Source organism: Meleagris gallopavo, chromosome 1 (assembly GCF_905368555.1).
Source record: "Meleagris gallopavo chromosome 1, MGAL_WU_HG_1.1, whole genome shotgun sequence".
In the NCBI taxonomy this organism is placed as follows: domain Eukaryota; kingdom Metazoa; phylum Chordata; class Aves; order Galliformes; family Phasianidae; genus Meleagris; species Meleagris gallopavo.
Genome location: NC_139404.1, coordinates 13,403,006 through 13,412,933, shown reverse-complemented (window position 1 = coordinate 13,412,933; position 9,928 = coordinate 13,403,006). Strand labels below are relative to the sequence as shown.

Genomic DNA, 9,928 nt, shown 5'->3' with positions numbered 1-9,928 from the left:
CAACTAACTGAAACCTGCAGATGGGACATGCTGCTGAGTTAAGTGGAATCACCATTAATTTCTTGGTAATAACGAGTTGTAAGCCAAGCAGATATCCTTACGGGAGTCTTTACCAATTCATTTCAACCTGTTCAGTAATGTAGTGCATCATTTAATGATTCAGCAAAGTTGATCATGTTACATTGGTTAATGCGAGCTTCCTTTCCTCCCCAGTTCACCTAGATTGTGGCACTGTTGGTCAGGTAGGAGAGCTCACTTGAGTGTGCTGATTAAGCAGAAAACTGATTGCTTTCCTTGTAGCAGCCTGTTGATGCTTTTTAACTCTGAATTGGCTTCTCGTGGGATTCACGTGAGTGCCAGGGCTACTGCGAGTGAAGCAGGATAGGGAACCTGCTGCTTTGTCAGCAGTCAGTGGTCAGATTTTGTTTCTCACAGTTGTATCGCTAAGTTTTACACAGCTCTCTGTAAAACTGAGGACGTTGAAGCGTTGCTTCCCAGCAGCTGCGTGCTGCCCTGTTGTAGGCACTGCTGCTCAGGTTCTCAGCTGCTTGACCCAAAGCCAGGCAGGGGACACAAATGTGATTGGCTTCTTGCTTCTGGGATCTGCCTAGAAATTTCTAGGGTCGATGTGAAGAATTTTTACCAATAAAGTGTGGTTCATATGATCCTGTTTGTATGTTTTCATTCAGATGAGATGACACGGTGCCACTTGTGTCTAGGCAAGTCCAGGCACAGGTTTGGACGGGTTTGTTTAGGCACACAAGCCTTCCTTAAGGAGGCTGGAGGTACTCAGTGTATTGTTCTGTAAAGCAGAGAAAGTAGTAGTAAAGAAAGAAAAAAAGAAAATGCAAGTGCTGGTTAATGTCATTGGCAATGAACTAGTGTAACTCAGTGTGCAAATCCCAGCCAGTTTTATCTGGGTCATTAGACTGGTGTCAAAGTACTGAATTCAGTTTTTAGACTGAGTAAGACATTAGAAGGTCACCATCACCTTGGAAAAAACCTTCATTTTCCATGTGAGTTGAAAGGCCCTGAGCACCCTCTCTGAAGACTGGATTTTACTGTTACGAGTGACAGTAGAGATTACTAAAACTGGAAGAAGTCAGATGAACCAAACGCTATTTCATTTTCTGTTTAGTGCAGTCGTTAGTGTTCTTGGCAGTGTTTCATATGTATTCCATTTCAGTGGGTTTTTATGCTTGGTTGTGTTTCCTGTCTTATATATTAGCATAATGATGTCATTCTTGTGTACCACAAGAATGGTGGGGGGAGCATGGTTGTATATTCTTCCTCAACCTCTGCAGGAAAGGCCTGGCCCTCCCGTGAGATGACTTTGGATCTACTTTGATGTTTGAAATCCACGTGGGAGGGTCTCCTATTTTATGTGCCTCTGTATGGAAATGTGGAGCCGAGCAGGAGGGGCGGACAGCAGAAGGATTTCATGCTTTGTTCTGTGGGAGAGACTTGCAGGATCGTCCATGTTCACCTCCTGTCAGTGAGTAGCTGGAACCTTTGTGACCCCGTGTTGAGCTGTGGAAGGGCAGGAATGGGCAGGGAAGCCACCTACCCCTGAAGCAAGCAAAGCAATGCAATCTAGGAGCAGGAGCGTCAGCCACATCTCTGCTCCTTTGGTTGGGCACTGAGTGTGAGAGGAACGTGCTGAGAAGGTCCCATCTGCATGGTGTTCTTTGGTGACCAGGAGAGCAGCAGGCACTGAGCAGAATGTGTGATTTGTTCCTCTGGCATGTCCTGAGGAGGCAATGAGTGTGGGAGTAGTTTTTCCATGGGGATATCTCTGGGAGCAGGCAGGTCCCAGCAAATCTGGGCAGGTAGGTTTGGGCCTGCTGCTCTTGCTGTGGCCTGAAGCATGCAGCATGCGCCAGCCTGGGCTGTACAACAGGAGCAGTCATTATGCAGAAAGCTTGAAATGATAGAAATCTGCATATTAAAATGAAACACTTCTGGAAGACTCTTTCCCTTTAAATCTCATTGGAAGGGTCTCTTCCAGTGTGAGTCATTTGCAGCTGTAGAGGACCCTGGGCAGAGCCTTCCTCTTTGCTGAATAGGGTTGTCAGAGCTTCCAGGGTCAACGCAGGGAGAAAAATACCCTGATTCATTTCCCAGCCAGATATGCGTAGGAGAACTCCCCATAGGGCTGCTGCTGGGGGAGTTGTGGCTTTGGTTTTCCAGTCGCTCTGCATAAGCAACGTTATGCAGCTCAAAGATCCCACCCAGAGGACTGAAACACCCCAGAGCCCATCCCCAGGCAGCACACAATGGTGTTGATATGACTATTGCTACAGAGGAAGTGGCTTCTGTTATAACCAGAGAGCAATCTGCCAAAGTCCACAGTCTGGGCAGTTGCCAAGCTAAGTTTGACAAAAATATTTGCCTTTCATCTTAGCTTTTTCTGAAGATAATTCTCCTACTTCCTACCATTGAAATCTCACCTGTGCTAGGATTTTTATTTTTACTGACAGAAATATACAACAGATTAAAATCTTTAATAGGTCATGAAAATAAGTGTAAAATATTGTCAGTACAATAACAAAACTGCCGTTAGGCTACATACAGCTCAGAGCGTTGCTCAGGGCTTTTTTGTGCCCTCCTGTTGCTGCTCAGAGTGGTCTGTTCTTGATCTGAAATTAGACACTGGAAATACTACAGAGGTACTATAGCAGAGAAGACAGGGTGTGAAAGCTTTGGGATGTTTGAGGCTTCAGGCGCCCCCTTGTGCCCTTGCTTTTTTGTGTTGCAATGCTAGCGAACACAAGGGATGCAGTCTGCACTTAGAAAACAGCTGAGCCTCAGCTCAGCTGGGGCTTGGCGTGTGCTCTGGCACTTGCATGGTGCTCAGTGATAGTTTGGATGTGTAGGAGTTTCTTGTTGACAAGTAATGCAAAGTTCACCCCAACTATACAATGTGCTTATTGAAAAGTTTTGGACGTACAAAAAGAATAAGTTTTTGGATTCATTTAAATGTAGCAAGATTTGTGGGATATAAATTTTGTCTGCTGGGCCTGATTTTAAGTTGGGTTTTGAACCTCCCTGACTCATAAGAATACTATGCAAGCTTAGATTTCTTCCGATCTAGTCCTTACTATGTTTTCAATCATCCATCTCAGGACATGGAGAAGATGGAGTTCTTGAACACTTTTGTTGCTACAGTCTTACAGTTTAGGCTGCTCCTTGGGAATCCTAGACCCTGGAGATAGGAAGGAGAGTGGGAAAAAGAACACTTCCCTTAATCAAGGAAGACCTGGTCAGGGATTATGTAGGCAAACTTGCTGCACACAAATCCGAGGCCCTGATGAGGTGCACCCGTGAATGCTGAGGGAGCTGGCAGAGGTGATTGCCAGGCTGCTCTCTATTAACTTGGAAAGGTCATGGAAAACAGGAGAGGTGTCTGTGAACTGGAGGAGTGCCAGTGTCACTCTGGATGTCATCTCCAAACAAGTGAAAGAAGAGGAGGTTATCCAGAGTAGTCAGCTTGGATTCACCGAGGGCAGATAGTACTTGACTAATTTGGCAGTCTTCTCTGATGTTATGACCAGCTGAGTAGAGGTAGGGAGAGCAGTGAACCTTGACTTCAACAAGGCTTTTGACACTGCCTTCCATAACATCCTTGTAGGTAAGCTTAGAAGGTGTAGGATAGGTGAGTGGACAGTGGAGTGAATTGAGAGCTGTGTTGCTGTGCCCAGAGGGTTGCGCTCAGTGGTGCAGAGTCTGGTTGGAGGCCTGTAGCTAGCAGTGTTCTCTAAAGACCAGTAGAGGGTCTGTTCTTCTTCAACATCAGTCATGTAGATGAAGGGATAAAAGGCTCCCTCTGCAAGTTTGCAGATGATATAAAGCTGGAAGGAGTGGCTGACACACCAGAATGCTGTGCTGCCATTCATTTGGCAAGACCTGAACAGGCTTGAGAGCTGGGTGGAGATGAACCTGATGAGGTTCAACAAGGACAAGTGCAGAGACCTGCACCTGAAGAGGAATAACCGTATGCATGAGTACAGGGGCTGACTGTCAACAGGTTGGTCATGAGCCAGTAGTGTGCCCTTGTGGCCAAGAAGGCCAGTAGTATCTCAGGGTACATTAAAAAGAGCGTGGCCAGCAGGTTGAAGGAGGTGATCCTCCCCCTCTACTCTGCCCTGGCGAGTCTGCATCTGAAGTACTGTGTCCAGTTCTGGGCTCCTCAGTTCAAGAAAGACAGGGAACTGCTGAAGAGAGTCCAGCAGAGGCCACAAAGATTACTGAGGGCCTGGAGCGTCTCCTGTTTGAGGAAAGGCTGAGAGACCTGGGGCTGTGCAGCCTGGAGAAGAGAAGGCTAGAGAGGAAACTTGTCAATGCTTATATTTAATGGACGGCAGTCGAGTGGGGCCCAGTGTCAGAAGAAGGAGCAACTTACAGATAAAAGCAGTTGAGCATTATGTATACAGTGTGTTCTTTGGGGATTAAAGGTGTCACTGATCTCCATCATACTGACCCTGAGAAGTTGTAGACTGGGCCATCTGCCATTCTGTGGTGACAGTTCTAGCTAAATGGCAGTTTCTATCAATGTACTTCTCCTGAGTTTGTTTCATACAGCAGTAACTAGAGTATAAAGCAAGAGTGACCATGGTATACCTAGGCAAGTTCCATCTACTTCAGTATCCCATCTCCAGCAGACATTGTAAGTGAATAACTTAATAAAAGCCTAAGAAAAGGTCAAGTATAAATGCTTATTTATTCACTTTATTCACTTCTGAATAATACAGCCTCTGACCATTTTCACTTCTCAAGCTGATTATGGGTTTTGTATATTTAGCAAACTTTGGACAGATTACTTTGCAAGATTGTCTAGTCTTCACAACATCTTTTGGCAAGGAGTTCAGGAAATCAGCTGACCCCTGCGTGAGCAGCCACCTCTTTTTCTTTGTGTTGAACTGCTTGTTATCTTCAGTGGGTGTTACCTCAGCCTTATATTAGAAGAAAATTTAACAGTGGCCATCCAAGGTGCTTGGGATTTTACAGTCCTCTGTTATATCCTTCCAGTTGTCTCTTTTTTCAGTCTGAAAAATCCTCTCTTATTTAATGGAAATTGTACCATATCTGTAAATAATACAACCTGTAAAAATAAAATAAAAACAAAAATCCTGACATTTGCTTTGAGTCTTGAATTTCTACTGGGGACTGAATTGATGCTTTAGGAACTTCTTAACATAACCTCAGTGTTTTACTTCTGAGTGCTAATGGTCAGCTCTGAAAACACGCAGAAGCAGGTGTGTGCAAAGTTAGAATTGCTTTTCTGCCTATACGTCATTTTACACTTACCTACATTGAATCCTGCTTGCTATTTTATGACCAATTAATTCCTGTTCTGTTTGTTGTCCCTCACGCTCACCACACTGAATATCACTAAACTATCATAATCTTGTCCACCCCATTTCCTAGTATGCTGAGCCCGACAGCTCTATCACAAGTCTCAGGAGCTGCGCTGGTGAACTTTGTCTACTGAGAGCACCTTGACCAGAAAGAAAAGACTTTAAACAGCTCTTCTACCATGCAAGGACCTTTCCTTAAAAGCCTTGTTGAGGAGCATGGTTGGAAACTTGCTGGCAACTCAACTGTGTCTATCAACCAAACCATCCTCACCCATGGAGCTTCTGAGCCCTTCAGAGAAACTTGATAGGTACTTAATGCAGGCAGTCTGAGTTCTTCCAAGGTGTCTCATGTTTAATAATAGATGTTTAATAATTTTATTCCATGTTCAAGTTTATACTACTCGCATAGGTGAAGTCACCAGAGATGACGAAAGAAACAGGTTTTTTGAGTAGTTAGACCTCTTGCAAAGTGCTGAGTGAAGCTCTTCGAAAGGCAGTGCAATTTGAATGGTTTGCATAGCTGAGATAGCTAATGGATAGTAAATGGATTCAGTAATAAATCTTAGCAAAATGAGACATTCCCCAGCACAGGCAGTTGTCACTAATAATTTGAGCAAAGTTTGTGGGTATAATCATTCTTTCATTACTACCTACTGTAAAATAACAACAAAAGGGTCCTTGTGGCTGCACAGTGTAACCTCTGAGTTTGAAAACCTGACAGTGTCAGGTCTGATGCAGCTGTCGATAAGAGATCATTTGCAGATTTTCTCCAAAGTTATCCAATGAAAGACTAAATAAAATGTGAAAAAAATTCTCCAACAAATCCAGCAATTTGGAAATAATTATCTTCTTTATGTTACAAGTCATCAGAATTATTGCTCAGTGAAAAATGCAGTGATGGTTTCCAGAAGAGTGGCAGATTGGCAGATGTTTCCTAAAACACAAGAATGCACTTATTAACGTAGGCCTGTTAGATCTGCACATGAACAGTTTGTGTAAGAACTCACAGTGGTGAGGTACAAGGGCTACACCATTTGTAAATGGATTAATTCAAATGGATGCATTGTACCTCATTCAGTGGTTGTTTTGCTTTGTATGTGTGTATGCTTTTCTCTATAATACCCAGTAGTAAGTTTGACACAATTAAAAGCAGCATATCTTGCATTTACAGGAAGAAGGAAGAGTTGAGAATGTGTACATAGATATTCCCTGCGGAGCTGCTGGTTTGTGGTAACTACTTTGTATGTCAGTCCTTATTCTGCATTGCAGTGGTTAACTCTTGCTTTAAAAAAAAAGAAGAAACGTTTGAATTCATATGCTTTCTAGATGTGTCCAGGGGCCAACTCTGAGCTCTGGCTATTGCCACATTGTGCTGGTGCGTGCAAGATTATCTTTCCTGATAAGCATGATAAGTGTTCAAATGAATCTATCAATAATCAGTGGAAAGGATGTCATAATACAAAGTCTGTTACTGTAAAAAATCTAAAAGTCTTCAAAAGCAAGTTTGGAAAGGAATTGCTTTGTTTGTAACCTAGCTGCAGGGTCTGGCAGCAACGGCTCAAGAAGAGGTGTGGGGATGAGCTGAATAGATTCCCTGCTGGCCAGCAGAGCTGGGAGGCTGCATCCTACCAATAGGAGACTGACTTCCCTTTTTTGAATCCCTTTAGGTAAAGGAAGGGAGATGTTTTTTGACTTTTTTTTTCTTTTTTTTTTTCCCCTAATGGAACACTGGGAGGTAAAAGCCATTCTCGAGAGGAAAGAACAGCCTACTGGAAATAAAAGTTCTTTGAAGTCAAATGGAGTACAGTGTCATAGGAGATTTGTGATTTCTTTTGGTTTTTCTTAATGTCTTAGATTTGTCACAGTAAATACAGCTAAGAGAAAAAAGTATGTAAACCAGGAGATAGAAGAAGGAAGAGATGCTGAAGATACAAAGCTTGTTATTGATTACTTAATTCCCAATTCTCTGATTTGAATCTGAAATTAAACTATTTTCAGTTGAGTTTTGGTTTGTAGCATTTGCTGCAATGCAACTATGTGATACAGTGCTGAATCTAAGCAGAATGTGATCAGAAGTACTCACTTCATTTTCTCTGAATGCCACAGTCTCTCTCAGGTCTCCCATCACTATTAGCAGGCACATTTCTCAAAATCTACTTTCTTACAACATCAATTAAATCACAGAATCACAGAATCGCAGGGGTTGGAAGGGACCTCAAGAGATCATTGAGTCCAACCCCCTGCTAAAGCAGGTACCCTACAATAGGTTGCACAGGTGGGCATCCAGATTGGTCTTGAGTATCTCCACAGAAGGAGACTGCAACCTCTGGGCAACCTGTTCCAGTGCTCCATCACCTTTACCATGAAGAAGTTCTTAATGCACGTTAGTACAAAACTTACTCTTGAAGTTTTAGGCCATTACTCTTTGTCCTATAGCTACAGTCTCTCACCGTACAGTACAAGCAATCTTTCATGCTTTAATGATAAAAAGAAGACTGACTTCTGACACTGAAAGCTGCTTTTGTTGTTTTTTTTGTTTGTTCTTAGACAAAAAGTGAAACAACAAAGTCTCTTACTTTGGCTGATGCCTGTGAAAGATGTTATTTGATTATATAAAATCTTAGACATAAACCAGCTGAGAAAGGGAATGCATTTTGTATATTCTAGTTAGTGTTGTTTCCATGCAGTTGTTCAAAAGCATCTCTCTTCAGTGCACTGTTTTCTCTCCTGGATATTGCTTTTTGATATGTACAATCTGTGCAGCATCTAATGTCTTTACTGCTTATCATTCCCCACCATCCTGGCATACATGACCTACTTCATTGCACTGACTCTAGTGCTCACGTAGATGTTACCGTGTTCTGGTTGAACATGAATCTTCTGTTTGCAGCATTGTGTAATTTTTCAGCCAGAATCACGGTTGTATAAACACCAGTGCAGACAGAAGGAAGCAAGTATGTTTGGCTGGGGATGGATGAGCTCCTTTCAGCATTGCTTCTGTTTTAAATCTTGATTCTGAAGACACATCCTATTCAATGATACAACACGGGTGAGTTAATGAAAGTATCACATTCCGTGGCATTTAGCTCAATAGAAAATCACTCACAAGCAGATACAAGCAAGATAAAGGGTACAAGAAGAAAGAATAAAGACAGCGTTAATAAATTTGTATGAATTATTAATAATTATCTGATAATGTAATCATTATTTACTGTATTTCCGGATTAGATACATACTCCCATTTACTGCATCAAGCTAAATAACTCCTTTGTTTATTAGCACTGTTCCCCCATGCCATGTTTATGAGAGGATACATCTCCTCCCATTCGTGTCCTTTGCAAAACAGCCCCTTTGGCACAGTGTAGATCAACTAGCTTTATGCATATATTCTCTTAAGAAAAACTAAAGGCGTAAACGAAATATCTGTTTTGACAAGATGCCTACTTTGATCATAAATGTTAAGGTCAGGAGATAGCAGTGTGATTTTATACTCACTTCCTGAATAATACAATCTGTAGTATCTTTCTCCAGTAATTTCATCATAAAGTCAGTAATTTCCCTTTGAACTGAAGTCTGTATTTTAGGAAAATACCTTGTCTTGATAGTACAGGGCCATTTTTAGCCATGGAATTTGTTCTGTCATTTTGAAGTATTATACATCAAGGAAGAATGGAGTTTCTGTATTAGCATTTGCAGCATTTGAGTGTAGATGTCTTGTACTCATAATGCTTCCTTCTGGCCTGAACACTTGGGCTTTCCTTTTTAGGAGAATAAACCCACATATGAATTCATACATTTTCAGTGCCCATCTGAATGTTGTAGGAACACACAAAGTGATTTTCTGTGACCATGCTCAACCTTGCCTCTCTGGCTAGGTGCCGTTTCTGAGTTCTACATCTGCTTCCTTTCTAGGTTGCAGTTAGAGCTGTATGCTTTCTGTCTGCTGGGCTGCTTTTTTTTTTTCACAGAGCTCAATTAACTTTGTCCTGGCTTCTGCTACCACTGCAAATCTTTGTCCTGCATTAGGTACTTGGGCAGTGACTTCGGATGTGTCCTGCCATCTTCCTCCATAAAGTAACTTGCTTGGTTTCCCACTTAGCCTGAGTGAAGGGTAGCTGTCAAGCTTGCTGTCCTGTGTCTCATCAGCCTGTGACTGATAAAGACATGTTTAATGTCTTGGGTTTCCCACAGTCTGACAGCCTCTGGAATTTACAGAAATGGCATTGGAAGGAGACTTTTTTTTACATGGTTGCACAACTTGTTGTGAATACTCTCTGTTCTTACATGTCTCCTGAGCTGTGCAATAGATCTGTTAAGTAGTCTTTACTATCACAACACAGAGAACCTGGTATGGTTATGGTGCCCATTAGATGGCCCTTGCTTTTGTTTCTCCACCTTTCCCATCCATGTTTACTGCCATCTTTTAACTATTTACTGTTGCACAAAGGGGTGCAGAATGGGCTCTAAAAAGTAATGATCAAGCAAGAAAATAAAGGAAAGCATACCCTTCAGTGGCAAGTTGTTGCACAGTTGTCAAGTTATTCTTGCTTAGTACCTTGAGTAAGACCTGA

At 42.3% G+C, this 9,928-nt stretch overlaps 3 long non-coding RNA genes across 5 annotated transcripts in view; 2 read left to right on the top strand and 1 right to left on the bottom strand.

Annotated features, from left to right (window-relative positions):
- LOC146545203 (uncharacterized) overlaps positions 1–5,135 on the top strand; it is a 24,815-nt gene extending 19,680 nt beyond the window's left edge. For both annotated transcript variants that reach the window (XR_014881319.1, XR_014881320.1), the window contains exon 2: positions 1,305–5,135. This is a non-coding gene — a long non-coding RNA (uncharacterized LOC146545203). The remainder of the gene's footprint in view (positions 1–1,304) is intronic.
- Positions 1–9,928, top strand: part of LOC109371035 (uncharacterized) — a 59,047-nt gene that overhangs the window by 20,793 nt on the left and 28,326 nt on the right. Inside the window, exons 2-3 of one of the 2 annotated variants that reach the window (XR_004159359.2) lie at positions 5,428–5,665; positions 6,529–6,587. The exons of the other annotated variant lie outside the window; for it this stretch is intronic. This is a non-coding gene — a long non-coding RNA (uncharacterized LOC109371035). The remainder of the gene's footprint in view (positions 1–5,427; positions 5,666–6,528; positions 6,588–9,928) is intronic. 2 annotated transcript variants of the gene reach the window in all.
- Positions 4,963–9,928, bottom strand: LOC104914570 (uncharacterized). Its single transcript, XR_796068.4, has 3 exons — positions 9,863–9,928; positions 8,213–8,385; positions 4,963–5,101 (listed from the first exon to the last, which is right to left on the bottom strand). It is a non-coding gene; the product is annotated as an uncharacterized LOC104914570 (long non-coding RNA).